Raw genomic sequence first — 15,680 nt, 5'->3', positions numbered from 1 at the left:
GTAAACATTCAATTAAAATGGAAATACATGAAGAACTTGAACCCAAGATCGCCCAATTTTATGCAGCAAACAAAGTAAACACTCATAACTCATCCTCCTGCAAATGCTTTCATTTTATTAATATCACCCCTTTTTTTCTTTAGAGAATCTTGATAATAAATTAGTCTTATATCCTGCCTGAATTTATGTAAATTTTGAGAAAAATATGAGAGATTTTGCGGTGGGGAAACAAATAGCATTAGAAACAAGAAAATTGATAATAAATTTGAAGGAAAATGGTAAATCCTTAGATGAAATAGAAAAAAACGTTAAAAGATGCCACTGCACAGTGATGAAAATTCTTGACAAATATTCCAAATACAGACAGATTAAAGATTTTCAGGGAACAGGAAGATCAAGACAACTTACTGATACCGAAGGAAGAACAATAAGTACTACTAGAGATCAATACTAATCCAGCTGCGAGTACTATTAGAATATCTCAAAACATGTCGCAAAGATCAACGAAGACAATAAGTGCAAGAACTATAAGGAGGGCTCTTCATGAACATGGGTTACATGGCAGCATTCGACGTAAGAAACCATTCATCACGAAATCGGACCAGAAAAAGCGTTTGCTGTATGCCAAAAAGTACCTTAATAAGGATTTCTATTTTTGGAATATTTTATCTAGTGATGAGAAAAAAATGGAATTGTTTGACACACAGAAGCTCACAAAAATATGGAGACCAAAGAATGAAGAATCCAGTAATAAATATTCAGTTAAGGCAATTAAACGTGATGGGAGATATGTTAGATCTACGGGTGCATGGCGGTAGCAGGAATCGGTAATTTAGTATTTATCGAATCTAAAATGAACAAAATGGGCTATAGAAATATTTTAAAAGATAACGTTGCCCTTAGTGTAACGAATTTGGAATTGTCACGAAGTTGGATCTTCCAACATGATAACGATCCCAAACACACATAAAAAATTATGAAGGAAAGGTTACTTTATCGTGTTGCGAAGACTTTGGACCATCTTCCACAGTCGCCAGATCTAAATCTCATTTAGAAATCTCTTGAGAAAAATATGCCAAAGAACCATTTCTAAAAAGGAAGAATTCAAACTAATTGTCACAGAAGAATGCCAAAAAAATCCCGCCTGAAATAACAAAAACGGGTCACATCTAAGCCTAGACGATTAAAGGCAATGATAAAAGGACCGCAGAGAAAATATTGATATTACAGCTTTCATCATTTTTTGTCTCTTCTCTGTTTACTTTTTCTTGAAACAGAAAATCTGATGCTTTACTGTCTTAGTTGAATTATCTCTTTTTCTATTTTCATATAATTAAACGTTTGCTAGTTGTGGCATCCTACATGAATAAATTAACAGTTGTATATATCTACTATATTTGAATACTATAATATATTTGAAATAAAACGTTTTCTATATCAGTCATGAATGTTTACTTTATTTGACTCCCACTGTATAAACGAATTTATTTCCGCATTTTTATGGTGTGGCGATTGCTTTTATTCATTAAAATGTCTAAGCATGATAAAAAATCATAATTGCAATGAAAAGATTTTTAATCGTTATTATGCTATAGCATTTTATACTGGAACGTCTCCACAAGCAAAAGTTATTTTATATCCATTTATATTCTGTTTACTAAAAAGTAAAATTAAGACTTTTAATTCACTCAAGGCACTTTCATTTAATAAGACATTGGAATTGCGATTTCTAAGTGGTTTTTTTCCCCCAGAAAATATTAAGATTAAGATGAAAAAATTTGCTATTTAGTAGAGAGAAAATGTGACACTTTTAATATTAAACTGGAGAATAATATTAATATTAAACTGTAGAAGATATTAATATTAAACTGTAGAAGAATGTTTTAATATTAAACTGTAGAAGAATGTTTTAATATTAAACAGTAGAAGAATAATGAAATTTAAAGCATAACTTCATTACATTTTATTTAAATAAAAAAGGTAACAAATCAACTGAAATCTAAGTTTTAAAGGATATCATTTGATAGCTATTTTTTAATGAAAGCGGTGAAATATTTGGATTTTTCTATTGACATATATTTAATAAATGTCGCTTCTCTCTAATGAGTAGAGGCAAATGTACTAGACTGCAATTTGCACGAGACTCACTGCGATAGCTAAATTTCCCAATATACAGGGCGATTTTTTTAAAACTGACACTTAAGCGATGTCTGCAGCTGAAGCTATTAGCTGGAAAGCCCCAAAATTTGTTTTGGGAACTAATAACGACATGGGAAAAAGGAATCCGTAAGCAAAAATCTTTCCAAAACTCACCGACAGGGGGAAATTTGGCGCTTTGCGCATAAACTGGAGATTTCACTGCAAAATAAAATTTCTGACTATGCTTAAAAAAATACAGTAAGAAGAAAAATGAATTAAATAGCAGTCATTTTACTAGAAATGTGTTTCATTCAAGGAAATAATTCCCCTAATGGTTGAAAATAACAAATGAAAAACAAATTTGGAATTAATGTTCAATTTTATTTAATTCTTAGTTCATTTTTCTTTACTGAGTAGTTTCATTTTCTCTTCGAAGAGATCGGTCATTTTCAATGTGACCACCGTTTTCTTGGCCCCAAATATTTCCATTCTGTAAACAACATTTTCTACGGCTGATCGTACCATATCACTAAGAATGTTAATGACAGTCCTTGATATGCTATTTTTTAAACTCAACAAGTTCGACACTCCACCAATATAAACCTTCGATTTTAAATAACCCCATAGAAAAAAATCACATGGAGTTAGACCTGGGGAGTGAGGCAGCCACGCAACAGGAAAACAGAGACTGATAACCCTTTTTTCTGTAAAGTGATGCCGCAAGAATTGTTATATCGATCGACCAATGTGTGGTGGTGCTCCATCCAGCATAAAGATTTTCCTGTCTAAGCACTGCGTTTGTTGCAGTTGTGGAATTGCAAAACTTGTCAGCATAACCCGATACTTTTGCGTGTTGACTGTAGAGGTATGTGGTCCTTATTGGGGTAATAGTTTCGTAAAATAATGATCCGATGATGAAGTCTTCAGTAACATCAGACATTTAGTTGTGCGAATGGAGTTGTAGATTCCCACGACCTCTCAACCTAACCGAGATGGGTATGTGCGAATGGAATGGGATTTCTTTAACCACATGGGGATGTTCGGATGCCCAGATTCTGGAATTCTGAGTGTTAGCAGTGCCATTCAAATGAAAATAGGCCTCATCAGTCCACAGAATTTTCCACGGCCAGGAATCGTCAACCTCCATCCGGGCAAGAAAAGTCAGAGCAAATGTTAATCGCTGACCATAGTCGTTGGGTTTTAAATCATGCAGGCAGATAATTTTATAAGAATAAAACTGGATAATTTTTTGCAAAACTTTCCTTACTGTTGAAGCACTTTAGTCGAGCTGTCGTACAACTACTCGCGCGCTGCTACTGCCAGCAGTGGTAACCTGGGTGTTTTCACCAATTGCAGTCATTAACTGTTTGTTCTGATACCGGCATCCGTCCTCTACTTTGGCGAAATGCAAGAGATCAAATTTCTGAATCACGGCTTTCAATACATTAATCGATAAAGGGCCTTTACGCAAATTATTTGGACCCCTAAATTTATGAAGAGCAGCCGCTGCATTACATTGGCCGAGATAAAGTTACGGACATTGTGGTAAAGTGAGACCCATCTTACAGTCGACTAATGCATTCGAATTGCTGCTTTTATAATACCGGATTACTGGTGCTACTGTCGACTACGTCATCAAAAATTTGCATTTTGCAGTTTTACTGGAGTTTTCATGCAAAATTTCAGTTGAAATAAAATTAAAGCGCCACTTTGCCACCTATTGGAAGAAAAATTATTTTCATTCTTTAAATTCTTTTCATTCTTTAAATTCTTTTCATTTTTTAATTCTCTACTGAGTAAAGAAAAATGAACAGAGAATGAGATAAAATTGAACATTAATTCCAAATTTGTTTTTCATTTGTTATTTTCAACCATTTGGGGAAATTATTTTCTTGAATAAAACACGTTTCTAGTAAAATGACTGCAATTTCATTCGTTTGTCTGTTTACTGTATTTTTTAAACATAGTCAGAAATTTTATTTGCAGTTAAATTTCCAATTGATGTGAATTATTATGTCCCCAAACCAAATTTTGGGTCTTTTCAGCCAATAGTTTCAGCTCCATAGCTTTTTGAACAGTGTCAGTTTTAAAAAATCACCCATAATTTATTTTCCAACTATGTTTATGAAAGGATTAGATCCATTTTCATGACTTTGTGTAGTTTTACTTGAGATGCTTATTTTAGTAATAAAATTTAAATTCCAGTGAGTATATATACATACTTTATTAAATTTTATAAGCAAGGAATGTTTAAAATACCTGAATGATATTTTCTTGGTTAAGTTCCAGTAAGTCTCAATTTTCTGGAGCCTTCATTTTTAAATCGGAAAGTTTGCAAAACTCGTTAAATTAATCGTTATTAAAAAAAATGCACTCTGAATTTTGGTCCAACGCAGTAAACCGAATGAATATTGGAAAGAATTATAGAATTTAGAAAAATTGCTCGGAGATAAAATTGACATTACTGAAAAGTTAATATTTGAAGTTTTAAAATTGTGTGAAAATGAATTTGGTTATGAAAAATGTTATCATTTCTAGAAATTTCGTTTTTGCTCAAACGGTGTGTTTCTTTAAACGCTACTCAACATCTCGATACTTCTAAAAAATATGCGAGCAGAAATGCACCATTAAAAATTACCGGTTTCACTGACTCGCCTATAAACGGATCGTATAACGTTTTGAAACTTTCTAATTGAAAGTCTTATACATGAGCAAAATGATTTGTAAAAATTATGTAGTATTAAATATCTTAATCATTGTATGGATTTCTAGTTAAATTAAAACATTCTCGAACCAGAAGTTGTCGTATTATGTGGTTAAAAATGAAACAATTAAGTTAAGAACCAAGCATATGCGAAGGAGGACAAGCCATAAAAGAAAATGAAATGCCTTCATCCACTTCTTTTAGTTCCAAATGCTTATGGAAATCTTTAGTAGCATAGGCTGCACCTTAATTAAAAAGAGGGTTTCATGTATCTTGGGTATACGCCGGATGGTAAAATAATGAGAAAATATTTGTTGCTGATAATGGTTAAGTTTGCTTCAACCGGAATAACACAAAGGCGCCTACACAATTTGAAATATTTTTGGATGAAATTCTGTGTCCACTATCTGTTTCGTTTGACGTGGCGGTGGATTCATCCAGACAAATATTTCAAAAAAATCCCCACTTTTTAAAAATTTTTGAACACATGAAACGACAAAATTCACGCGTTCAATTATGCAGTCATAACATTCAACGACTCTTTTCGTGTTTGTTGCTATTATTCATTCATCGGGGTTTATTTTCAAAATTATTGAAATCTTAAAAATTATAATTCTTCAATTTAAATATTAAAAACCTTTATTGCCGTTTTTTGTTAAATTGTCGTTTCTCTTGCTAATCTCATTTTTAGATAAAACCTTTCTAAGGATTTTTGGATAAATTGTGTTTTTAATGTGGTCTCACTAGCTTTAAATTAGCCGAATGCTACTGTAACTGTAATTCAGACCGAATATTCGAGTATTAATAGGAAAAATGGCCTTGTCGACAATCTCATCAATTGCCAGGATTATAATTACTGCTAATACTGGAATTTTAGACTCCTATGAATAACTGGCAAAATCTATATGGTGGCATTGTATCGAGTCTGTAAATTTAGCGAAAAACATGTTTGTATTCAATCGATTCGATAGTTGGAACGTTGAATTTATAAAGTCATCTGATTCCTGTAAATTTTATTGCTATGTGTCCATTGTAACCGTGGTCCAATTACTATTTTTAAACAATTCTTAACATATTCTTCTAAATGGCAAAAAAAAAAAAAAAAAAAATGTAAATTTTATGCAACGAGTCAATAAAGTTTATAGAGAAAAATAACGAAATATGAATTTTTATGCAATCCCTATTCTAGTCATATTTTGCTAATTTTTTTTATCAAGTTTCGCTTTAAAATTACTTTTCAGAAAAGTTTTAAATTTTAATCACGTACTCAAATATATACATATACAAACTTATTTCTCTACCATTCTGTGATTTCGCATTTTCGTATGTTAGACACAAATTCTTATTTTTGAGTAAAGTTGGTTGATTAAATGATTTTGTTTTAAAATAAAAATTACATTACTTTGAATTACCTAAAATGTATTTGAAACTTGCATAAAGAAGCATCTTATAAAAAAAAATCTGAACTAGTCCTTGAGTTTTCATGTTTAATTTTAACCATATATTAAACTATTCGAATGGTCGAAAAATGGTCTAAATGAAGTAAAGAATATTATTTTTTGCTGTTTGAATCAATAAATATTCTGATGAATTGCGAATTTTATATTTTTATACATACCCTAAATCCTATGAGTCATGTTAAGTAAATTATTTTTGAGATACTAACATTTTAAATAAAAAAGCAGGTTCACTGTATTGCGATGAAAGCTGAATGAACTGTGAATATTATTATTTTACAAAAATGCGCTATTTTAGACTACTCCGTTTATCATCTCTAATAAGGTACTCCAATCAGCTCTTAGTTTGAGTAACCTAAAATTATGAAATGGTAGATGACCCTAAAATAGTGATCTTCATAACTCGTTTAGACTTGGTCGCAGAGCGCTTTTTTTATTTAAAAGTTGAACCGTCTATAATATTTGACAGAGTATCATTTCTTGGGACGAGAGAACCATTCAAAATGTAGACTTTTTTCAGAAGGACATTTGCTGACTGAAACGAAAATATTATTGACGTTATCTCAATTCTTTGAAAATGAAAGTAAAAACTAAATTTTCTCATGATATGGAGATATTTTCTTTGAGATCTTATGAAAAGATTTTGTTTTCTATACTCCAAAATATTTTTGGTTTCAGCGCAATAGTTTTAATATTCATTGAACTTAGCTAACAGAAAATGATAGAACAAAAGGCTTCTATAATAGTACTATCAAAATAGGAAGCTTAAAAATATTTTTAAGAGGCCAAGTGATTTAAATGATTCAAAAAATATTTCATTCAACCCGGAGAACTAACTGATCGACGAAGACAGTAAGTAGTATAATAAAATGGATACAAAAAAGTGAGAGCAAAGGGTCGGAGATCGGAAACTTTGTTTAGTACATACATTGTACACTTTAAAAACGAAACAAAAAAAATCCATACTGTTCGTTATTATTACGATGATGGTATGCTTTTGAAGGTGAGCAACATTTCCCCTCGCTTCTTTATTCGTGTGAGAATTTACTTTATTTCCAAAAATGACTTGTAGATGGCGGTAGGGGCATCAAACATTTATCATCAACTAGATGACGTCGATGAGGTTGGGTGGTAAGTCGGAATGTTTCCAAATCAAAATGTCTTGTCGGGAAAGAGTGGAGACTAAAGGAATGTCCTCTCTTGACAAGTTGTGAATAAACTGCGATGGCAGAACAACTTCGAAGTAAGTTGAGATTTCTTTGTTTCTGATGAAGTGACCTAATATCTTTAGCGAGACATTGCTGACTCGTGTTAGAGGCCACCTGGTTTCTAAGACAAGGTCAGTGAGTTGTCATTCCCTCTTGTTTACGTCTCGAAATAGCTAAAAAGAGACTTTCCGTATTATATGTACTGTGGAATTTTAAGAGAACAGAATTCAGAGGACATAAGCGCTTACTTTTTCAGAAACCCTGACTGATAAAAACTTTTTTATTTAATGTCACTGGATCTTGAATATTCTCTGTTCATCTTCCGTTCAGATGCTTGGAATATGTAAAAATGTTGGCTTCATAGGACATAACCATGTGGTTTGATGATATCATGGTACAATTTTGGCCTCACTGTTATTTGCAGATTCGAGGCGGGGGGAAACAGAATTGTTATTATAATTAGTAGTTAAAGAACTTTCCTATTAACTATATTCCTTTCCTTACCTAAACATCATGTTTTACTTTCACTTTTTTATGTTGAAACCATGTACATATTATTTTATTGATGTAAAAATGCTTTCCATCCTTTTCCCGCTTAAAAATGCCAGCAAAGGAATTATTTAAAATGAAATCTTTTATTGGGATTATCTCGGATTTACTTGGTGAATATGATGATATTTGTATGCTTCTCTTTAACTAGTCATATGAATAACTTGCACTTTGTATCTCCGTGTGAATAATTCAAAATCAATTAACTTTTATATATATAGTATTTGAAACAAGAATACTATTTTCATATGATCCTTTTATTTTAATAAACTCAATAAGCAAGTCGTTTATTTCAAATAATTTTGCTCCAATATTGTTTTTCTAAGAAAGAAAGACAGTTTATTAATGATTTTTACTTTTTAAACTCAGTTCAGAGAAAATTAAAATATATGGATCATGTCATTTTTTATATTTTTGATTTATATTTTTAATTTTCGGATGGAGATCCACTCAACAAATGATTTTCTTCCCTTTTCACCCTGCATGACATTTTCAGCAATATACATATTTCTGTGCAGTTATTTTAGATCATTTTCTTGAATTATTCTCTCGAAAATTTCCATTCTGGAAAATACTCTTTTAGCGCATTGATTTTGCTTCATAATGAATATTCATCTTCGACCCTTTGTGCCGTTTACTTTAAATCAATGAGAATTTCATTTTTAAAAAAATGAGAAGTAAATGCAATTGAAATTGAGATGTCTATCCTGCTTTCTCTTATTTGATTTCTTGCAAAATATTACTTAATGTTTTGAAGATCCGAAAGAAATTTTATTTGGAAATATTTTGTTATACGATCGCATTTAAAATGTGTTTATTTATTTGCAATTAGATTAACGATCGGATGAAAGCAATCGTGTTATTTCAGGATGGTTATGATTGTGATTTTCTTTTCAATTAGATTGCATTAAAAAGGAAGAGCGCAGGTTACTTTACAATATTTATATGTTGACTTTTCCTGTTTCATAAATCATTGGTTGAAAACTATCAAGCTTTAATTAATACACAAATAACTATTTTTTCAGCGCATCAAAGATGACCGAATATTAAAAAGTATTACAAAATATACTATCTTGACATATATAAACAATTATTTACAATTATAACTTGACATTTAAATTATGTGAATTCCCTTTAAGAAAGTTAAATTTTTGTCAGAAGATGTTTTTGTCTCTAAAAATGTCTCTGAAATCCATGTTTTAAATTTTAAAAATTCTCTTTTTTTTAAATATTATTCTTTAATAATTTATCTTTTGTTTATTCGATAATAGAAATTTTATATGAATTGATTGCATACAAAAGTAAGGAAACTCGCATTTTAAAATTTCTTTAATACCGTTGTGTCATAAAAATGAGGGAATGGAAATTCTCATGACTCTTTCATAATTTTGAATGACGGCTAAAAAATGGAATGACGGCTAATGGTATGCGGCTAAAAAAAGTCTATGATAGGCATTTGATTTATTATTTCACTCATTTTGAAGCTTCTTTGTTTTCACAAAATAAAGTTAATTTAAATGTTCTTTTTCAGTGCATACGATTTCATCAGATATTCAGTATGAATCCATATCGATTAGAATTGAACGGTTATTTGTCAAGGTAATATTTGACGTTCTTTATTTACTTGTCAACAGAGGGGGGGAAAAACCGGTGTGATTCCAGCTCGATATTTTGATGAATATCCCTGAATCCAAAGAAAGCAGTTCAGAAATGACGTCTCTGTGAATGAAGCAAAAGCATGAATGAAATTTAGGATGGGATCTGTACATAAGAATTGCGTATCTGTTTGCCAATGCCTGCGGGTGAGTCCGCTCAATCCAAAGGGTTGGAGACCCAAGCGTGCGTAACCGTATTTAATTCTGTTGAAAATCCGTAGTCTTTTCATTCTTCGCTTGGCTGTCTATGAAAATAAACAAAACAGCAAAATAGACGCGTTCTCGTTCAGGACGAATGAAAATATTACGTACATTATTACTCTATAATATTAATTAAAAATTTTATAAGAGTTCAAAATGAATTTTTAAAATATCTTGTAAAAAAAATAGCTTGCTTATATAACTGCCCCATTGAATACATTTTTCTTTTCAAATTGTAACATAGCTTAAAATAATTTCCATCGGAGAGATACTTCCAATGTTGCACTAGAAATTAAAAAAATTGTAAAATGGAGAATCTTCGCTGATAATCCGCACTTCAATAAATAATTTTATATACTCTTGTAAGAAATTTATTGTTGTTAGGAGAAAATATTTTATTCATACTCATTTCTGATAATATATTATAAATCTTATAAAAAAGAGATGGGAAAACTGAAAGAAGATGTACTATAGAGTTTTCTTATCATTACTTAGAGAAAATAGAAACGAAACCATTAAATCCTACAAAACTTCAAAGATTTCAAAATGTATCCTTATGCATAATTTTTTTTCAAAACTGTGATTTCGTTCAAAAATTTTGGATACTTACTATTGATGTCTAATATAAAGAAGTTTCACAAATAAATATTTCTTGCATTTTCGGGAAGTGAGCACGATGCATTAAGATATGAATGTGTTTTGAATGCTGAGGAAGATCAATCGGCTTCTTTCGAGAATGGGGATGCTACTGAAACAGAGGTGCAATACAAGAACGATGGACAGAGTAATGATAAGGATATTTTTCTGAAGGAAAAATTGGATCGAACGTTCAATTATTGTTGCTCATTATTTAAAAGGATTTATGAATTTCAGAATTTGCTTAGGAATACTTTACTGACGGATTCGAGTCATCTCAGTTGAAACAATGAAGCAAAAGTTTTTTTCTTCTTCTGATCTGTAATTTTCATCATTACAGATGCTTCATTTCAGAAGCACGTGATATTTTCAGAATCCATTCCCTGCAGCAAAAGCTTCTTCATTAAGCGAGTTCGTGCTCTGATGACTCTCTCTATTTTCATTTTAAATTGGAATGATTAAACATCAATTAAGAAAGAATGATAAAATTCTCAAGTCCTATGCTGATCAGAAATTCAGTGCCATTGATGGAAAGAGAATCAGAATCAAGTTTTCTGTTACTTCTATTCACAGAAACAATCGATTGAAGATGGTGGCATAATTGCCATTGGGATATAAGGATAGGGTGAAACAATTACAATTGACGTGACTGAGGTTCGTGAATCAAAGGTAATATTAAATTACTTTTGAAAATCCAAATTTTTTTTTCGTCTCAAAATCACCCTTAAAAATAAGAAATTGGATGGCATTTTGGAAACCTTTATTTTAAGCTAAAATTGCGCCAGCTGTCGTTATGTTGAAAAAGTGAAGTGTGTTATTTGCTCTCTAAAGTTTTAAAATGAATTTTGATTTTCACCTTCAAATTAAAAAAAAAAAAAAATTCTTTTTGTTGAAGGCCAGGGAAGGTAATATGCCCATTTTCAAATTTGTTTCAATGGACTCATTTCTACCAAGTTTTATTTCGATTATAAAGATAAAAAGATATCACTTCATTATTTTATGAAGATATTTAATTTATTTATCTTTGAAATGTAAATGAATGACATTTTATTGAAAAATCCATCCCATTTTCCCGTTAACTACAACGTAACGTAAAAGAGTAAACTCACGATATCAAAATAAGAAAGATCGCTTTATTAGATTAGTAAACGCACATTTCCTTATTTGTAAGAGATGCTTTTGACTTACCGTTCTTTCAAGATAGTAAAATTTTTAACTCGCCCTTAAATCGTCTAGTGGCCGTATGATCTTCAGAAACTTTTAATCATTTTATGCTTCACAGGATCAAGACCTCAATAAACTTATCAGATTTGATTCAGTTCGTAAAATGTTCCAATGGAATTGAAAACCAAATCAAGTCAAAATAAGAGGTATTTCATTTGAATTGGAACATTATGTTGGCATTGCTTGGGAAAAAAACATTTAATGAATCCAAACTCCGTACTTCTCGACCTTTCAAAAGTTGTTTAAAAAAAAGAATGAAAAAAATTCTTTCCTAAAGGAAAGATGGGATAGTTTTCCTCACCATAAAGGAAAAGTTAGCGTTTCGTCAGATAACAGTTCCAGCTAAGGTTAATAATTCAAGGCGTTTCCTTCCGTGTGTCGACTTGATTAGGCCATTCATTTCTAAAGGATTGTTCCGTTTTCTCAGTGAATGGCAAACGAAAATTCTGCCTCATTTGAAGGTGGACGAAGACCTGATCATTTTTGCAGTGCCGTCAAGCTGATAAAAATTTGAACTCTCGGTTTTATATTTACAAATTTTTACAAACTTCTGGCCTTTGTTGTTGCTGGAAATTAAGGGTCATAATAAAATATAATCAAATGACCTTGGAATGCTAGTAATTGTTTCTCAGCTCATATGAAAGTTGAATTATTATAATAACGAAAGCTCTAAAAGAAATTCCTTTTCTTAAAAAAAACTTTTGATTCTAAAGTTCTGCTATTCAAGCGGTCTGAACAGATATTTTGAAGTCTATAAAAATGAAATTAGTTATATGATTGTTGTCAAAAATAGCATCGATAATAAAAAAGAAAAAAAGTGGAAGAATGAGCAAACTGACAGAATATTTATATGCCGTTAACAAATGATGTATTTTCTTTGCTACTGGATTAATTTTCGTATCAAATTTTGATTTAACAATTAAGTGATGTTCTTTTGATGTGTTGATTTATTTGTTTCGCTTTTAACTCTCTTGGTACAGTCTCAAAAAGTATACCGTCAAGATGCACTCATAATATTTTTTCTCTTATTTGATTGAATTTTTTCTTACTTTTTCCTAAATGAGTTCATTGATTATTCTGCGTTGTTTGTGAAATTCCAATTTCATGTCATTAGTTTAGCGATTTACATTAGTTGATTGCTTATTATAATTCTTCTTCAGGGTAACTTCTTTATAAAATTCTACTGATTTATATAAAACAATAGTCTAGGAAAAGAGTTGTATTAAAACTTGATTTGCTTGTCTCCAAGGTGTTTTACCGAGTGTAGATTAAATAAACCGTTTGTTTTTTAAATTTAATGCGTTTCTTACTTTATTTATTATTCTACGACTCTTTTCGATTTTGACGAAGGATTTCATTGCCTAAGTTTCATTTTCATTTTCGTCATTTGCGCAGTTTGTGTATTATTTGTACAGTAATTATTATTTTTAACATTTTCATATATTGTAGTTAAACACAAATATTCATGTATCGTAGAATCTGTCATTGAAATCTTGCCTTATTGAAATGCGTTATATTGATTCACTCTTAAAATGACTTGTGTTAAGTAAGGTATATGTATCACTTTGCTCGATAAAAGGTGTTTGCTAATTCTTTTCTTCGAGTAAAGATATTGACGCGTGTATGCTAAAATTGGCATTCAAGTGACTTAAATCATTCGAATTCGCTTGACGTATAATGAAATATCGAACCCAAACTGAGAAGTAAGTTTCTTGTCCTAACCTACTGTTTTACGCTTTGTAAATTTCGGTATTATTATTGTTTCAACTTCTCTACATCCGTCACTAACAAATTCCGTTTCATTTCATTTTACTTCATTTGCTGTGAATATCGTTTAATTGAAATGACCGCATCTCTGTACGTAATGAACTATTAATAACAACTCTGTGGTAGTATTTATTTCGAAACAAAAACAAATTGTGTCCAAAGTAGTAATCAAAGTTTTCGCTATTTGATGAATAATATTTTCAGTTTAATCATTGGAACCACATCAACAAACACTATTGAAGTTGGAATTCATTTCTATTTCAAAATAAAAATTCCGAATGACAGCTCGGATTTCTTCTCATTACGCAGTTCTATTGCTTTGTTTAAATGATAATTTTGCAGAGTCAAATTCTTCGCTTCGTATGGTCTCTTTTGTGTTTTTATATTGCAAAGGAGCGAATTTTCTTATAGCCAAATGTTAGACAAATGAATGATATACAGGTCTTTGACCTATTTTCTTAATGCGCTAATTTGATAAGCTTTTTCATTTGGCGTCGTACATAGATGAGAAATTGTCTCATTCTTCACTATCGCCCTTATTTGAAACGAATATATATATATATATATATATATAATTATCATTAGTCCTGGAAGACTTGGATTCTGCAGTATTTCAACGAATAATCAATCCTTTCAAATAGGTCGATCAACTGAAACAATCCTTTCAAATAGGAATTTTTTCAACTCAGCCAATCCCTCTTTTAAGGGCTAATATTTGAAGTGAAAAAATATCCAGTTGTTCTTAGAAATCTTTTTTGGAGTAAAATTCGTAGAAAAGGCCTTTTTTGTTATTGGAATTTCATAAAAAACATAAGCTGTTTTGTTTTTCGTATATGCTCAGTTGAAAAGAAGTTTCATTCAGAGAAAATAAAAATGAATAAATGGTTGTTGAAATTTTTTTGATTATTATTTGTAGTGCACTCTGGTGTTGAAATTTATGACTGTCTCTTGATTACGACTGTATTAATACGTCATCTTTCTCTTTTAAAAAAGAATTTCACTCTGCTTTCTTTGAAAGAAATGTTTCAGAATAGCACTATCCACAGTTTTAGATGTTTCATTCTTTATGTATACTTTTCTTCTGATTTATTTATTTTTTCTTGAAATTTTCATTACTTTTTCTTTATATATAATAATTATAGATAAAATAATATATTTTTAAAGTGTTTTTAATAATTCTGAATTTATAATTTTAAAGGAAGTATCTGAATACTTCAAATGCTTATGTATTTTCTAAAAATATTTGCTGTATTTTTTGAAACTTTATGGCAGTTAATTGCTTTTGCTTGATTGCTTTACCTCATATATTATATTTCCGAAGTCTTTAATTTCCTATATATTTCAGATATACAAATGTTTATTTTAGCTGCAAAGTTTTGCTAAAGAAAGAGATACAATTTTATGGAATCAATTAAGATTTTTTGCAGAGAATTTTATTTTAACACTTGCGTGTCTCGTAAGAATTTCTTCGCTTGGCTCCGGCAGCACTAATTAAGATTAAGTTTTTGAGGTTATCGGGAGAGTATAAATTGTCAAGTTTTACTAACACACTAAATAACACTAACACCACTGTGGTGTCGCCGGCCGTTAAGCGATACTTTACGTGCGGCACAACTGTTTTGTCGCCGGACGGCATAGTGTTAAAATACCCTTTTTTTTTTTTTCTGTATTGGTAGTATAAAATCTTTTTACCTGAAACTATTCGTCCTACGCTTGTTAGATGATGTGTAATATAAACTGCATCAAAAGTAAAAATATCATCGAAATATATAAAAAAAAAACTTTTATTAATGACTCGCATTTCAAGAGGCTTAAATTTATTTTAAATGATTGCTTGAAAAAAGGAATAATACTGAGAGTATTTTAAACGTAGAGGAATAATATCTTTACATGTAAATTTCAAATCCTATTCAAAATCTCTTCCAGAGCATAAATGCATTAGTGTGATAACTTTTCTGGTCATTTAATCTTAGTCATTTTTGGTTACCGTTAAAAATTTGTAGAACAATTATGAGGCGCATTAATTATAGTCTGTGTAATTTCTATAAGCGTTTCAAGGACACTCCTTTTCCCTACTCTTCACACTTTCTCCTTCTCCGTTGCCGTAGTTTCGACAAAGCTTTTTTTTTTTTTTTTCTTT

The 15,680-nt window shown here is 30.6% G+C and overlaps 1 protein-coding gene across 1 annotated transcript in view; it reads left to right on the top strand.

Annotated features, from left to right (window-relative positions):
* Positions 1–7,413: 7,413 nt before the first annotated feature.
* LOC129958515 (CUB and sushi domain-containing protein 1-like) overlaps positions 7,414–15,680 on the top strand; it is a 51,114-nt gene continuing 42,847 nt past the window's right edge. The window contains exon 1 of the mRNA XM_056071040.1: positions 7,414–7,543. The gene's annotated coding sequence lies outside the window, so the exon portion shown is untranslated. The remainder of the gene's footprint in view (positions 7,544–15,680) is intronic.

The sequence above is a fragment of the Argiope bruennichi genome, chromosome X1, assembly GCF_947563725.1.
Source record: "Argiope bruennichi chromosome X1, qqArgBrue1.1, whole genome shotgun sequence".
NCBI lineage: Eukaryota > Metazoa > Arthropoda > Arachnida > Araneae > Araneidae > Argiope > Argiope bruennichi.
Note: the sequence above shows the minus strand (reverse complement) of the source record. Positions and strands in the feature narration are given on the sequence as shown.